General features: G+C 40.6%; 1 non-coding gene across 1 annotated transcript; it reads left to right on the top strand.

Annotated features, from left to right (window-relative positions):
• Nucleotides 1–3,184: 3,184 nt before the first annotated feature.
• Nucleotides 3,185–3,303, top strand: LOC145394838 (5S ribosomal RNA). Its single transcript, XR_013896485.1, has one exon. It is a non-coding gene; the product is annotated as a 5S ribosomal RNA (ribosomal RNA).
• Nucleotides 3,304–17,957: the final 14,654 nt, after the last annotated feature.

Here is a 17,957-nt window from a genome sequence, read left to right as displayed (position 1 = left end):
CACAAAGGAAGGAGAGACCAAAGATGAGATGGATGGATGGATGAAGAGACACATGAGAGATGAAGGTATGAGCTGGAAGAATGGCAACAAATTGGCAGAGGACAGAGTAACGCAAAGAGTGTTTGTTTGGGGCCACTCCTTACAGGGTGACAAGAGACTGTACAGTGAACTTTCACATTTGGCGAGTTTTTATTTGGCGAATTCACTTTTGGCGATGGGATGGGATTGTACACAACACTCTGGTTTGGTGACAGAAATCTCACATTTGGCAAGTTGTTTATAATAAAAATATACTGTAACTGTATTCTTTAGTTTTATGCCAATTAATTTCAACAATTTTTAAATTAATCTGAATTAATTTCAACAAAATTTAGTTTGTACTGTGAAAGTCAAGTCTCGTTTTCTCGACAGCAAACAAGAAGATAAACCCATGCAGACTCCCAAGCAACTGACAACAATGAAACTCTCACATATTGAGCGAGCGTTCCAGTCTCCAAGAAGAATTAGAGACTCTTGCAGCCAGTGAGAGTGACTGTGTTCAGCTGGTGCAGAAAATGAATGATATATCGTCTTTCTTCTTGAAGGAATACAATAAGAAAATAAATGAACAACAACAAGCACTCATCACTCGTAACTTAGGACGAAGACAGAGTGAAGATCTGGCCCAGTTGATGACAACATAAATATTACAAGCATTCCAGATGACTTTGATTTTGAAGGATCTGACTCAGATGAAGATCCACAAGAGAAAGGGACGACAGAAGCTACAGGAAGTGAGGCTTCAGGGCCTGTATTTACAATGATTCTCAAAATGTTTTTAAATTTAATACTTAGCTTGTCATCTTCACTTAGCTGAAAAAAGAGCTTAACCCGTCACGTCCCGGGCTATTTCGCACCTCTGACACCCCCCAATCCCGAGGTATTTTCAAAAAAATCTTTTTTGGCTAAAACCTCCGCTTTTGGTGAGAAACATCGAAAATTCATAGAGAAATCGCTCACCAGAGGTTTAAAATACTCGATCCAGGTAGGAGTACCTCCTTACCTGACTGGGTTTTATAACAGGCTGGCACCAAAGAAAACGAGTTCTATGGGAGGGTAACTATTTCACACAACTCATAAACGGCATTTATTTATTTACTTGGTACGATTTATATGTAGCATGAGAGTATATTGGTTTTCAAGCAGTAATATAGGCATTATAAGCATTGTTTCACTCACTAACTCATCACCATACCTGACCTTCTTTTGCCACATTACCTGATCATTATTTCTGACTGTTTCTTCTTCTAATGCTATGTAAACTTTGTCCTCCACATTGTCATCGATTGGGGAATCACTCTGGCCCTGAATATCTTTACTGGCTAGGTCACTGGTAACAGATGAATTGCCGAGACAATGGCGTGAGGGGGGGAGGGGGGAGGTTATGCGGTGTAAGGCATTGTTCCTGCTTGGCATCTTGTAGAGGAATAGAGGAAGGTGTCCCGCATATACGTACGAAAAATCATGCGCGAAAATTGAAAATTGTGCACATTAGGGACCTTGCAATTGCACGACGTACCAGTACGTCGCCGGGACTGGGAAATGCAAAATGTTGCAACGTACGCATATGTCGACGGGACGGGGCGGGTTAAGAATATTTCACAAAGGACTTAAGTCATAATCCCAGCTAAGGTTAAGTGAAATCTTGTAACACAATACCCAAGTATGAAACACCTCACATAGTAAAATTTACAATATGAAAATATATGGTTTAAAAGCAATAACACTCATAATACATAAGGAAAATATTACTAAAATTTCAACTCTCCGGTGATGAAATGTAATAAAATTTTACTTTCATAAGTTATTTATTTTCCAATATCGTAAAAAGTGCAGACGAATTCTCAATGCCCTGCATGTAAAGTCACGCCAACTAAGGCATCCATGCACCATACACCACATGTACATCATGCCCATTATTTTCTTTTCTTATGTGAGTTTTTGTTTTGTATTATTTCTTTCCTAAAATAAATTAAATTGAATTATGTTATGTGTGTTTATCACATGATTTACACCCAGTAATGTTATAATATAGGTAAGGTGACCAGAGTTCTTGGAGCTAAAAGCAGAACATTGTCACTTGTGTGTGTGTGTGTGTATATGGTGTTACATAGCCTATGATTTCATCATCCTTTGTGTAATTCTAACGCACAGTATGCTGCATGTTTGATCACGAGCGTGTTCTGCCTCAGTTCCCCCCTTCTACCGTTATAGTAGAGTAAGTCGACATCTCTGTTATACTTTGCGGGATTGTCATCTCTTTGTCCCCATGGCTTCATTTGCGCGTCCTCATTACAAGTTGTATCAAGCTCTCCTGGCCCCTATATAATGAGCTCAGTCTCTGCATCATTGCCACTTAGATCTGCTCCTCATTTTGTTCACATCTCTGTCCTCCCCTGTACAGATATTATTATTGTGAGTGCTCAAGAAGTCTCCAACCATCTAGCAGCTGTGTGTAATTTGAGTATAACTGTTGTTGCATTTTTCTTGTACTGTATAGCATAAGTTTAATTTGTAGGCTTAGTGAAGTTTTTGTAATTCATGTATGGATCTTTATGTCAGTCATTTTTGATAATAGTTTGTATCTGTAATTATTTATCTGGCATTCACTGAGTATTATCTGGTATCTCATTTCATCAGGGCTGACTTAGATAAATTTACTCTTGCTAATTTCGTGTTAATAGAGGCTATTGCAGTTAACCATATATTTAACCTGTTTATTTGCCATTACATTATCCTTATGAGTCCTGAATGTTTTGTTGTTAGTTTAAGCATTAAACTTTAACTTGTAATTTTACCTAACTCTTTTGTTTTGAACCTGGAACTTTACGGGACAGTAGTGACTCTTCGTATTCTCACTTAAAGTGTACATTATCTTTCTCTGTTCCGTAACAATATATATAGAAAGATAGATAGATAGATAGACAGATCAATAGATAGATAGACATACAGTGACATGTGAGTGACAGTGACTGCTGCTGTGCAACACATCACCCTGAGGCTGCAAATTGAACACTAACGTAGTCACGGTCTCAAACGAACTCCAATATTCTGTACGGTACAGTGAATGGGCCGACCAATGTTACTAGTTGGTATTACAGATTTTATTAACAATTCGGTATTTTATTTGGTTTGGATTATGCATGCCAACGGCCATACCACGTTAAGTACACCGCTTCCCGTCCGATCAGCGAAGTTAAGCAACGTTGGGTCTGGTTAGTACTTGGATGGGTGACCGCCTGGGAACACCAGATGCTGTTGGCATCCCTACGTGTCAAGTGGGGTTGGTGGAGGATTAGTGCCCCTCCCTGTAAAACAATTAACTCTAAGCCATTGGCCACCCCGTCTGGGATACATGGCGTCTGGCAATGAATGAATGAATGATTATGCATACTTTACTAATTCATCATAATTTCATAAAAGAAGATCGTATTATATCTAACGTAACAGCAGTTTTCTAAAAGCGGGACATTTAAGATACTTTGCTAAAAAGGCAGGACAATTTAGTCACAACTAAAAAAGTGGGACAGTTGCCAAAAAAGCGGGACTCTGGTCACCTTAAATATAGGTGGAAAATCAGTCCAGTCATGCATTCCCAGAACCAATTTATTTTTTCCCATTAGTTATTCGGTTTAGATTTGGCAAATTCCAGTTTGGCGAGTTTTTTTTTCACACCTATTACCTGCCAGATGTGAGAGTTCACTGTATACAGATGAGTAAGTTTTTGAACTGTGAGAGTTAGACATAATCTTCCTAATCCAACCCATTGGTGGGATATCTCCTAAGTACATTAGAACCTCGATTAACTGCCCACACACAGGGGGAAGGGGCCAACAAAAAATCCAAAAGGCCAGTTAATGGTAAAGTCTACAGGAATAAAACGTACCTTTCTAAACGAGCTACCCCTAATTTACCTCATTTAACCCCTCCGTGGCCAACTATGTGGAATTTGTCAGGCCTCACTGGCTAACCCCACAACCATTTTTCAAAGTTTCGAAAATTGATTGTCTTTCCTTGTCATACTAAAGTGGAAGTTCCAACGCACAAAGCAGTGCATCCTAGACTATCCAGTGGTGTGCAATCGAACGCAGAAGTTGTGTAAATTTAGGCAGCTGATACTAGTCACAATTAGGTATTGCAGTGACAGAACATTGTTTTTTTTTTTTTTTTTTTACCAAAATAGTCAAACCTCGATTTAACGGCATCCTAGGGGGCCCTAAGCATGCCAGGAAAAACGAAATTCCGTTAGGTTGCAGCTTACACCGCGATACTGTATGTACAGTACTTTCTTGCATAAATTCATAAGTGAGAGTCAAAAGCTCATCAATATTCCTTCTCACGAGGTATCAGTTTTGAGAGATTTTATCATAAAGAAATGCGGCTTATGGTTTAATATGAACCTTCATAATGTGCAATTTTTTTTTTTTTTTTTTTTTTACATTCAGTCATGAGGCTCAATGTACAGGTAATTTATCGATACCCCCGGAACTCACGCTAACACATTTTAACACATTTTTAAGCATATAAACATGTGCAGACATACAAAATCAATAAAAAAAATATTTATGTTTACCCTGTAGAACAAAAGAAAGTAGGTAGGTGTGGTGTTGTAGTAAGGTGCTGTACAGTAATCCAGGTAAGAGTACAGTAATCCATGTAAGTTAGTTTGCAGGTTGGAGCAGAATAGATGGCACTAGGTATATATGTTCACTAAGTTATGAAGTCTATAACACTAGTTCTTAAATCTAACCTTACATGCTAATTTTTTTCACTTTGGGGTTACTGGGGGCATACTGGTGGCACTGGTGGATCGTCAGGATCTTCATGCAGTACCATAGGGAGGTCACTTTGGGCCAAGGTTGAGGGTTGAGGCTGGATGCCGCTAGAGGTTACGGAGGCCTTCTTTTTGGCCTTGGCAAACATGGTTCGGATGTCTGCCTGTTTGCTGGCCTTTCTCCGTGCATCCTGTAAAATATTGCACATACTGTGCAGTGATAGAACATGTTAAGCAGTGAGTGAAAGGTGCCTCTCAGCACACCTTATGAAAGTGTCTAATGCTGCCAGTTCCTCAGCCCAGGGCACACTGGGTAACACTTCTATTTCCTCATCACTCTCCTCCTCTTGAACCACTGGTGCTCATCCTTGCACAGCAGCGATAACTTCATCAGTATCAAGTGTTTGTGTGATGGGTACATTTCCTTCTAAGTCCATCCAGTCTTCCAGCTCTCCATCTTCAACCTTTACCTTATCGCTGCCATTTACCACATCACGAATGTTCTTCTTGAGTTTCTGGGCTGTAGTAAATCCCTCAAACTCGCCATCCTCATCAAAGTGGTCTATATTTTGCGTCACAATGGGCCACAACTTTCGCCATGCTCCATTGAAATTCATGATCTTCATGTCCATCCAGGAATTGGAGGCAAAATATATGGCATCCTTTAGAGTGAAGTTTTTCTGTACTGAGACCACATCTGAGTCTGAGTTCAGGACCATACGCATAAATTCTCTGTATAGTTCGTCTTGAGGTTTTGGATTACCCCCTGATCCATAGGTTGGATTATACTTGTGATTCCCCGAGACCAATTCACTGGCAAAGGGATGCACCCTACAATTGTCCAAAGGGAGTACAACTGTTGTGTCCTCAGGCTTGCCCAGACGCCTTAAATTCTCCTTGACTGCAGGAATGAATACATGAAAGAACCACTGCTTAAACACCTCACAGCTCACCCATGTGTTTCCCCGGTGGTTGTAATGAACAGACAGGTGGGCTACTTTCCTAAGACTCCGTGGTTTGGCATATTTACCAATCACCAGCAACGTTATCTTGTGTTTCCCCGAAGCGATGACGCAGCATAAAAGTTACCATATCTTTACTTTGTTTAAAACTGTGTGCAACCTTCTCGTTACCACCTGCTAAGGTAGACTCTGGCAAACAACGGCAAAACATCCCAGTTTCATCTGCACTCTAAATCTAGTCAGCTGACAGATGGTACTTGTTGACGATGCCTTGAAATGTTTCCTTGTATTCGTCAGCAGACACTTGGTTAGCAGACATTTGTTCCCCACTAACATCAATGGACCTAATGCCATGGCAAAGCTTGAATCTGTGCAACCAGCCAGATTTTTTTTTTTTTTTTTTTTTTAAATAACAGAATGGAGGAAGGAAAAACAAATGGGGAGAAAAAAATAATCCATAAACCAGATTACTGGTGTCCTCTGTTCATAAAATATCTGTAACAGTTAGACTTGAACAGTTGTAGGTTGAAATTTGGAGGAAAACAACTCTGAGGAAGCGAGTTCCAGAGAGATGCAGTTCGGGGAATGAAAGAATTCTGATAGGCAGAAGTTCTGCAATATGGTTGAGTGACATTCCAGTCATGGGCGCTACCAGATGCCCGTGTAGCACGAGGGAAGGCAGGGAGAGGTGGCACCATGGACGCAACTTCGTCTGAGCATTTGCCAAAAAAAATATCTGTAAAATAATGCAAGTGAGGCAACATTCCTTCTTACTTGCAGGGGAGGTAGTTTATATGTAATGGCAGGGTTGTTAATGATTCTAACAGCTTTATTCTGAATTTTGTCTAGTTGTCTTGATGCAACCTCTCCACAACCATTCCACAAGGGTGAGCAATATTCAAGCTGAGAGCGCACATGACTCTTATAAATTATAGCTAACTGCTCATTGACGAAGAAGTTACGGACTCTGTACAATAATCCAAGTTTCTTTGAGGCGGTTTTAGCAAGTGATCTGACATGAGAGGTCCAGCTGAGGGCACTGTTAAGTGAGACACCAAGAATTTCAATACTTTTGGAGATGGGAATATTAGTAGCACTGAAGGTAATGTACAAAGCTGGTAATATCTGTCTATTAGTAAACTGTATATATTTAGTTTTACTAGCATTAAAAGAGACAAGGTTGTTTTGTCCCCATTCACTGATTGTAGATAGATCTTGATTTGTGGAGATGGCTGTACTGAGTTGAGAGGTAGAGATATTAGACTTTGTAAATGGATGTCTGAGTGTGAATGAACTATGCAGTGTTGAGTCATCTGCGTATGAGTGAATGGAATTGTGAGTGACAGATAAGAGATCATTAGTATGAACCAGAAATAGGGTTGGCGCCAGAACTGATCCCTGCGGCACGCCGGCGTTAACTGAGTGGAAATTGGAATATACATCATCTACTTTTACTCTTATTTTCCTGTCACTAAGATAAGAAGAAATCAAAGGAACAAAAGACGTTAGTCCATAGCAAGGGAGTTTGGACAGCAGGGAACGGTGCCATACTCTGTCGAAAGCTTTAGAGATATCAAGAGCTACTGCCTGAGTTTCTCCAAAAAGATCAACTGATTGATGGATGTTATGAGTTAAGAGATTGAGTATGTCAATGGTGGATCTTTCATGGCAAAAACCGTATTGTCTATCACTAATTAAGTTGTTGGATTCAAGATGTTTAACAATATGCTTACTAATTAAAGTTTCAAATACCTTACCAAGAGAAGATGTGACAGCTATTGGTCTGTAATTGGAGGGGTCAGACGAACTTCCTTTCTTCGGAACTGGGTGGATATTGGCTTCTTTCCATGAATTTGGGAATAAAGAAGTACGTATGCATAGTCTGAATAATTTAGCTAGGACAGAGGCAAGTTCAGGGGAACACTTTTTCAAAACAATTGGCGGAATTCCATCTGGGCCAGGAGCTTTGTTGGTAGGTAAATTGTCTAGGATGGATTTTACGAATCTTGTCTGTATTTTAAGTGGGACAATTTCGGGAGAATCAAGTTCCAGTACTGAGACATTCTGGCTGGTATCATCTATGGTAGAGTTTCTTGCAAAGGTACTAGCAAAGATATCTGCTTTCCCACGTGGGTCATTTGTTATATTGCCATCTGAAGATTTTAGTGGGGGAATGGAAGATGACTTGTTAAAGTTATTATTGAAAGAATTAAGAGTTGACCAGAATATTCTATTGTCATTAGGGTTGTTAAGTAGTTTTGATGCTTGCTTTTGAAGAAAGTTTGATTTAGATAGATTTAATACAGCTTTTGCATGATTTCTAGCAATTTTAAATTGGGAGAGTGATTCAGATGTTTTTGATTTTAAGTAAGAGTTATATGCTAATGACTTTTTGGCTGTTGCTCTGGCACAATTGCCATCAAACCATTTTGGAGAGTTTGATCTTTTAGCGAAAAAACTTGTCGGTAATACCTAGCCTCTCATATTTTGGTCTGTTCAATGAGTAGTGGGCCAGAGCTTGGTGCACCTTCGGAACGCTGGAGTTGGAATCACTCATGTAATGCACAATCAAGTTCTTATATTTTAGGAGGCCGTAGGTTCTGTCTCTTCTCTATCCCCTTGTTGGTCTCACTCTTAGCAAAAAAAAAATCCTTAAACTGGGCTGCCTGTTTCTTAACCCTTAGACCGCGGGCTTGTTTTGCTGTGACTTGCGGCTCCCGCGGGCATATTCGCGCTCCGACACTCTCTAAAAATATTTGCCAAAAATCAGTTATTAGTCCTAGAATATTAAAATCACATATGCTTATGGCACATATCTTCAGCTTTCTCCTTGGGTATTTGTTGAGACTTCGTCGAGTAATGTGGGACTTGTGGAGACCTCTGAAGTTGGGTAACAAAGTCTCCACTTTACACTTCCCGACAACTCGTAATATGATTACCACAGCTTGATATTATCACTAGAAACACTAATCTATGATTCTCAAATAGTTTGGAATCCATACTCCTCAAAAAAAAAACACTGAAAGCAATGAAAATTACGAGGGCGTATGACCATCCCACTTCCGATCGTTCGCTGCTAGTGTTGTCTATTATTCATAAAAACACTCACAGTTTATATTTCTGTTACTATATAACACTTATATATATCTACAGTCTTTATCCATAAGTTTCCTTCAGTAATAGTAGTTTATTGTTACTGTAGGGATTCACATTCTTGTCCTGTATACTACCAATGAGAGTGAATGTCACTTTCACCTTCACTCTCATAACTCATAGTAATCATACATGCTAGAGTGAAACTTTCACTTGCATTACTCCTAGTATATATACTTGTATTCTTATAATACCACTCATTTACATTTCTATTTACGTTCTCTACAATATTTACATTATTTACATTTCTATTTTATTTACACTGTGTTATGCACTGTCATTTGAAGTAACTTATACAACTATTTTCCACTGTTCACTTATATTTACATTCATTGCTTTCTTGCTGTTTACACATTATTTACACTTTACAATTCCACTTGCACTATTTTACTCAATAAAAAGATCATAGTCACTCTCTATCAATTGTCAGCCCTTTACCTCTTTCCACACGAGGTTTAGTAGGGGGTAAAGGTCACAGGGCCCTTTGCATGGGGCTACAAAGCAGCGAAAGTTAGCAGGAGCAAATCAGACATATTCCCACTTTCAAAGACGACAGTGAACTGATAGTGGTGGCCTCCTGCCGCCTGGCTAGGGTAGGTGCAATACTACCAACTTCAGCCCTATGAGACCTGCTAATATATAGCAATGAAATGATTGTCAGGAAACCAACACAATACATAATAAATTAGGTAGTTCCAGGTGAATGTAAATATCACTTAGGCTTCTCCCTTCCTTTCTTATATATATTTTTATTACGAAAATAGATTATAAGGCATATTTCAAGGGGAAATAAACAGCGAAAATTAGCGAACGAGTGCACGTGAGGTGTTGTCAGGTGATAATTAGCCAATTCTAGGTGTATGGCACTATCACTTACCTTATTTCTTTCTTGTATATATTATTTGGTATAAGATTAGGGCATAGGGCTTATTTTAATGGATGAAATCAGTGAAAAATTCCAGGGAAGATTTACTTAGCGTAGCACGGCCGGGCAGGGGAGAGGATAGGGTAATGGAGGGGAGGTAGGGAGGGGAGTCAAGAATGGGGAGAAATGGCTAAACTGTCAACAATGGATGGGAGTACAGATGAGATTAGGAGTGCTGACTAGTGTTGGACATTGGCAGTACTGATAGATGATACAAGCCACCACTTCAAAGCCCGGGCGAATTCAAAGTAACACAGAATCACAAAAGTGTCGCCCCACGGTATGATCCCTTGCTCCCAAGCGTCACGAAAGTGACGCCCTGCGGTTAAGGGGTTAAGATCATAGATGGTGGAAAAAATTGCAAACGCTTCCATAATACTCCTCCTAGACTCATTTCTCTCCAATCTCTGCACCACTTTGAGTTTTTTTCTGAGGCTCAGTACCATCCTTGACCGCTTTTCCTGAACTTTCGGCATCGTCACTGCTGAAAAAAGTCAAAATCCTGCGAAATAAGCACACACATGGGACACTTTTGAGTAAGGCTAGGCAGGAGGAAGAGTGGGTGAGCATAAACATAGGCTACCCAGTTGGCAGGAAACTGCAAACAGACGATCGAGATGCACGTGGCGCTTGCCACATTTCAATTTCTTTCTAATTTTTACCCATTTTGGGGGATTTTTATATATTTTTTTTGCATAAATATTCCTCGGGAGATTTGCGACCGTATTCTTAAACATTTCCTTCCCTTGTAGAGGCATGGGAAGGAAATCTCTAGCCAAATTGGTATTCTTAAAAAATTACTTCCCTTCCTAAGCAGCTCAAAGGGAAAGATTTCTTCTCTAGGCACCAGAAATTATTGGAACTTGAAGGAATTCCTTGACCCGTTTCTTCAAAAATTCCTTCATAAGTTTTGTGCCTTCTGTTGTGGTTCTATCTCTATCTATCTACCTATTGCCAGACGCCTCAATCCCGTTTGGGGTGGCCACAACAAATCGCCTCCACGTCGTCCTGTCCCCCGCCATTTCACTGCCCTGCCCCCAACTCACACCCCCCTCTCTCATATACCTCTCCACCCCATCCCACCATCTCATCCTCGGCCTCCCCCTCCCTCTTCCCCCCTCCACCTCACTCACATACACTCTCTTCGTCAGTCTTTCACCCTCCATCCTCTCCACATGGCCAAACCACCTCACTGTGTTCCTCATAACACTTCCTATCACATCCACATCCACACCACAATGCTCCTTTATATCCTCATTCGTCAGCCTGTCTCTCCATGTGACTCCACAGGCTCCTCTTAAATAACTCATTTCCACTGCTCTCACTCTTGTGTCCTTCTAACAACGTCCAAGCTTCACTTCCATACGTTAGAGTTGGTATCACAATACTGTCATGTAGTAACTTTTTCACTTCCATGCTCACTTCCCTGTTTCTTACCACTGCTTTCAAAGAACCAGCAACCTTTCTTCCCTGCTGTACCCTTTCATGCACTTCACCCTCCAAACCTCCATCCTTACTCATCACACTACCCAAGTACTTAAACGTACTCACATTTTCCAAATCCTCACCATCCAACCTCGCTGTACATTCACTGATTTCACCTCTCTCAAAGACCATCACTTTACTCTTCCCTACATTCACCTTTAGATTCTGTTTCTTACACACTCTCCCAAACTCATCCACCAAGCCTTGCAGCTCCCCTTCGTCTTCACTCAATAACACAGTATCATCTGCAAACAACAGCACAGGGAGTTTCCAAACACTATCCTCTCTCACCAGGGCCACTCCAACATCCACTACCCTGCCTTGTACCTCTTTTATTACCCCATCCATGAACAGATTGAACAACCATGGAGACATGACACATCCCTGTTTCAACCCAACCTCCAAAGAGAAAAATTCACTTAGTTCACCATCCACACGCACTGCAGCCTTAGCACCATCATACATACTCTTCACAGTATTCAACAACTTTCCATCTACTCCATATGCTCTTAATACTTTCCACAATCCTTGTCAATCCACCCTGTCATATGCTTTCTCCAAATCCATGAAAGCCGCATATAACTTCTATCCCTTCTCTAGAAACTTTTCCACTAAAGATCTAAGAATGAACATCTGATCTATACAACCTCTTCCCTTCCTAAAGCCTCCCTGTTCTTCTCCAACTAATTCCTCTGTTCTTTCTCTAACTCCATCAATAAGTATCCTACCATACACTTTTCCTATTATACTAAGAAGACAAATGCCCCTATGATTACCACACATTTCTTTTTCCCCTTTTCCTTTGTACAAGGAAATAATTATACCTGACTTCCAATCCTCCGGGACTCTACCTTCCTCCCAGGCCAATCTGCACATCTTCCACATCCATTCTACTACTATCTCTCCCCCATCCTTCAGCATTTCACCACACACTCCATCAATTCCTGGGGCTTTTCCCAATTTAACTTTCTTCATTGCTTCCACAACTTCTATCCTACTGATTTCTTCCTGTCTTCTCACCTCCCTCCTTCTCCCAGCCATTCCCCAGGCACTTATACTCGCATTACTTCCACCCTGTATGTTCAACAATTCCTTAAAGTGTTCTCTTCATCTGCTCACTTTTTCTCCCTTCTCCACAAGGAATCTACCATTTTTATCTTTCACTCCCCTGCCAACCTCAATTCCACCCTGTCTTACTCTCTTCACCTCTTTCCAGAACATTTTCTTACAGTCCCTCCACTTTCCACTCAAAGTTCCTTCCAAATTCCTCATCCACTCTCTTCTTACTCTCTCTTACTAATCTTTTCACCTCTCTCTTTCTTTCTACATATAACTCTCTCTTCCGCCTCTCAACTTCTTCCACGCCCCTATTTCTCATCCATTCATTGTATGCTTTCTTTTTTTGTGCCACAGCCTGTCTCACTTTTTCAGTCCACCACACTGTTCCTTGCACCCCCCTCCGTCTTCTCTTCCTGCCACACACCACATCACATGCTGCAAATACTTCTTCTGTAAATATCCTGCACACACCTTCCACATCTCCCATCTGCTCCAATTCATATTTGCCCAATCGTTCCTCCACTTCTCTCTTATACTTTGCCTTTTTCTCATCCTTTTGTAACCTTTCCACTCTCCTTGTAACTACTCCTTCCTCTCGTCTTTCCCTTCTTCTATTCCTCCAACTTACTTGTATCCTAATTCTGGCCACCACTAAGTAGTGGTCAGAAAGTCCACTCCCCCAACCTCTATAAGCTCTTGCATCCATTACACATCTTTGCATCCTTTCATCCACACACACAAAATCAATCATTGTCTTTCATTCAATTCACCACCCACCCTTCTCATCACCTGCCATGTATACTTGTGGATCATTTTATGCCTGAAAAGTGTATTGGCTATCACCAATCCCCTCCCAGCACAAATGTCCATTAACGCACTGCCATTCTCATCTATTGCAGTAGGCACACCCCACTTACCATCTATTCCATCCACCTTCACATTCCCTACTTTACCATTCATATCACCGATCAAAAACACTCTCTCATTCCTTCCAAACTTTTCCATGCACACTTCTACATTTGTCCAGAACTCTTCTCTCACTCTGCTAGCACGATCTTGCGTTGGCGCATACACGCACACAATCACCCACATTTGCATTCCAACTTTCAACTTTACCCACACAGTCCTTGGCCCAACTGATCCATACTGTCTTATGCTCTTCTTCCATCATTTACTCACAACTATACATACTCCTTCCTTTGCCCTCTCATTCTCACCTACTTCTGCACATATACTCCATCCATACTCCCATTCTCTCACACTTTCTCCTATCCATTTTGTTTCAGTCATTCCACATACATCCACTTTTGCACCCTCAAGCACCTGGACAATCTCTCTCTCTTTCACCTCATCATTCGCTCCTCTTACAATCCACGTAGCCATTACCAAGTCCTTTGTCCGGTCCTGGGTCGTCATCGTTTGGTCAGTCCTTGTCTGAGGCTTTTTGTTTGTTTTTTTAGTTAGTTGTTTTCCGGGGAGGGGCACTAACTCTCCGCCAACCCTTTTAGTCGCCTTTTATGACAAGCAGGGATACTGGGGGAGTATTCTTGAAAAAAAACCCTATCCCCAGGGGTTCATTGTCTTATATATATTTTAATGTTAACAGAAGTTACTGTATAATTATAATGATGCAGTTTACAATGCTATACTAATGTTTAAGCGCTATTTGTATCTCTTTAACCCCTAAACTGCGGGGTTGTTTTGGCGCTCCTTGCGTGTCCCGCGACGATATTCGCGCTCCGATAGACTCTCTAAAAATATTTGCCATAAATCAGTTATTAGTCCTAGAATATTATAATTAAATATGCATATGGCACATACCTTTAGCTTTCTCCTGGGATGTTTGTTGAGCCTTCGTTGAGTACCGTAGGACTTGTGGAGACTTCTGAAGTTGGGTTACGAAGTCTCCACTTTACACTTCCCGACACCCCGTAATATGATGACCACAGCCTGATATTATCACTAGAAACACTGTTCTATGATTTTCAAATAGTTTGGAATCCATACTCCAAAAAAAAAAAAAAAACTGAAAGCAATGAAAATTACGAGTGCGTACCAGCTTCCCACTTGCGCTCGTTCGCCGCTGGTATTCTGTTATTTATTATTCGTAAAAACACTCACACTTTATATTTCTATTACTATATAACACATATATATCTACAATCGTTATCCATAAGTTTCCTTCAGTAATAGTGGTTTATTGTCACTGTAAGCATTCAATTTCTCTTTCAGTAAAATATGCAGCATTCACTATCTCCTCCTGTATACTAGCGTTGAGAGCGAATCTGTCACTTTCACTTTCACAACTCATAGTATTCATACACGCTGGAGTGAAACTTTCAGTTTCATTGCTCGTAGTATATATACTCGTATTCTTATATTACTACTCATTTACGTTTCTGTTTATATTCTCTATTTTATTTACATTATTTACATTCTATTTTATTTACACTATTTTATGCACTCTCACTTGCAGTAACTTGTAAAACTATTTTCCACTGTTCAGTTATATTTACATACATTGCTTTCACTTGCTGTTTGCACATTACAGTATTTACATTTCCACTAGCACTGTTTTAGAGTCACCAGAAAGATCGTAGTCATTGTCCATCATTATCATTAATAAATTAGCCAGTTCACATTTCACATCAGTCACTTAGCCCTTTACCCCTTTCCACATGACGTTTAGTATGGGTAGAGGTCACAGGGCCCTTTGCATGGGGCTAAAAAGCGGCGGAATTGGACAGGCGCGAATCCGACGTGGTTTCACCTTGAAAGACGACAATAAATTGAATGGTGTTGCCTAGGGGCAGTGAAGGGCTGCCAATATCAGCATGGTGAGAGTTGAGTTGCTAATATATACACAATGAAATGATTGGCAGGAAATCTAGACAATACACAATAACTTAGGTAGTTCCAGGTGAATGTAAATATCACTTAGGCTTCTCCCTTCCTATCATATATATATTTTTATTACGAGAATAGATTATACGGCATATTTCAAGGGGAAGTTACCGAGGGAAATTAGCGAACGAGTGCACATGAGGTGTTATCAGGTGATAATTAGCCAATTCCAGGTGAATGACACTATCACTTACCTTATTTCTTTCTTGTATTATTTTGTATAAGAATAGGGCATAGGGCTTATTTCAATGGATGAAATCAGTGGAAAATTCCAGGGAAGATTTGCTTAGCGCAGCGCTGCCGGGCAGACGAAAGGGGAGGGTAATGGAGGGGAGGTAAGGAGGGGAGTCAAGAACGGGGAAAAATGGCTAAATTGTCAACAATGGATGGGAGTACAGATGAGATTAGGAGTGCTGACTAGTGTTGGACATTGGCAGTACTGATAGATGATACGAGCCACCACTTGTAAGCCCGAGAGAATTCAAAATAACACAAAATCACAAAAGTGACGCTCCACGGTATGATCCATTGCGCCCAAGCATCACGAAAGTGACACCCCATAGTTAAGGGGTTAAAAGTGTTACCCATGTCGGCTGAGATAATCAGCCAGACAAAGCAGACGACGTACTACCTCCGATATTCATTCAGTCTTTGATGATCTGATACTGACAAATCTTATACACTATGGCCAGGGTCACAAGAGGATTCTTTTCAGGAAACATTTTGGTCGTTAATTTGCCCGAAAAAGGAAAACCTGCCATCTAGGTCACATGAGTGGTTTGGCTCATGTCTTTCTGCTGGAAGAAAACAAGTGAGCGCCGCCATGCAAGTACGGAAGACGGACGCTAACAAGTGATTCTTACACTTATTAATAACAACATTAAGCATAATAATATTCCTCAAATATAATTTATTATCCAAATATTGTCTTGAGTGAACATCGCTGCGGTGTTGGCCAGAATGGCATTTATGGCTGAATACAAACTAACAGTATGGATGTGGTGGCGGCCTCCCACATCTCAAATGTGTTATGTTTCCATTATCCAACAAGAGATATGTGTGTTTTGATGTATTAGTTTATAATTTCAAAGCTCCACCATACCAAATATCAGCAGGATGGGTCGTTTTAGTTTAACAGGGTTACCAACCTGAACATTTTTCCTTCCCTTCCAAGGAAATCTTTAAGCATATTGAAGGGAAAGAAATATCCTTCACAGGGAAGGAAAAGTTTAGGGAAGGAATTATTATGAAGAATATGGCCGTTGTGCCGTTAGTTTGGGGTTACCATTAGAATGAATGCCGTTAAATCGAGGTTTTACTGTACATTGTCAGTGGTGCTTAAAAGGTGTGAAATAACTATACATGTGTATTTTGAAGTTTTTCAGTACATAATATGCGAGGTTTGAATTTTAAAAATTATATGAATCAATTTTGTATTTTTCGACGCTTACTGGTTTATGGTAGTACAGTATTGACTTATTTTTGTACTCTGGATGGAGTTTGTTGGAAAAGGGAGGCGAGAGAGTCTGTTTTCAGACCTAAACGAGATAAACATCATTCCTTGAATGTACAAGCTGAACAGTGAGGGTTGAACTGCGAGATGACCTGCCAGTCGCACCTCACACGAGTTGATTAGCAGGAAGGGAAGGGAGGCCTATCCACCCAGGAAAGCATCATGAGTATATAGAAAACTTTCCAGTTAAACTCGTAAAAGGCAATGAATATGTAAAATGATAAAACAGTGCAACAAACCTGAGCAAATAGGTAATGATATGAAACAAAAATTAAGTTTTCTTTTATTTTCATGTCTTTTTTGTCTATGCCTGAGTTTATTTATAATCATAAACAGGGTGGTTATGAGTCTTCTGCAAGGGAGGAGAAAGATGATATTTTCTGTCTGGGTCAAGATAATGGGTTAACTGCGTTTAGGCATGGCCACGAGCAAAAAAATAGTACATCCACTCGTCATGGCAGCAGGTGGTGAACTGACAAATGAGGTGTGAGAGCATGAAGTGAAGGTCAGTCTCATGTCCCAGATGCTCATTCATTTTCCAAAAGGTTTCACAGTTTTCCACAAGTTGCACTGCATCGAATGATCCAAACCAGTACAACAAACCTGAGCAAATAGGTAAAGATACCAAAACAAAAAATGTATTTTTCTCTTATTATCATGTCTTTTTTGTTTGTCTACCTATCTATTGCCAGACGCCTTAATCCCATACAGCATGGCCACAAACAAATCGCCTCCACGTCGCCCTGTCCCCCGCCATTTCACTGCCCTGCTTCCAACTCACACACTCCTCTCTCATATACCTCTCCACTCCATCCCTCCATCTCATCCTTGGCCTCCCCCTCCCTCTCTCTCTCCCCCTCCACCTCACTCACATACACTCTCCTCATCAGTCTCTCACTCTCCATGCTCTCCACATGGCCAAACCATCTCAATGTGTTTCTCCTAACACTTACTATCACATCCACATCCACACCACAATGCTCCTTCACTTCCTCATTTGTCAGTCTCTCTCTCCATGTGACTCCACATGCTCCTCTCATATAACTCATTTCCACTGCTCTCACTCTTGACTTGTGTCCTTTCAACAACGTCCAAGCTTCACTTCCATACGTTAGAGTTGGTATCACAATACTCTCATGTAGT

This window comes from Coenobita brevimanus, chromosome 28 (genome assembly GCF_032717465.1).
Source record: "Coenobita brevimanus isolate Jiangsu-jjx chromosome 28, ASM3271746v2, whole genome shotgun sequence".
In the NCBI taxonomy this organism is placed as follows: domain Eukaryota; kingdom Metazoa; phylum Arthropoda; class Malacostraca; order Decapoda; family Coenobitidae; genus Coenobita; species Coenobita brevimanus.
This window is presented reverse-complemented; position numbering and strand designations above follow the sequence as displayed.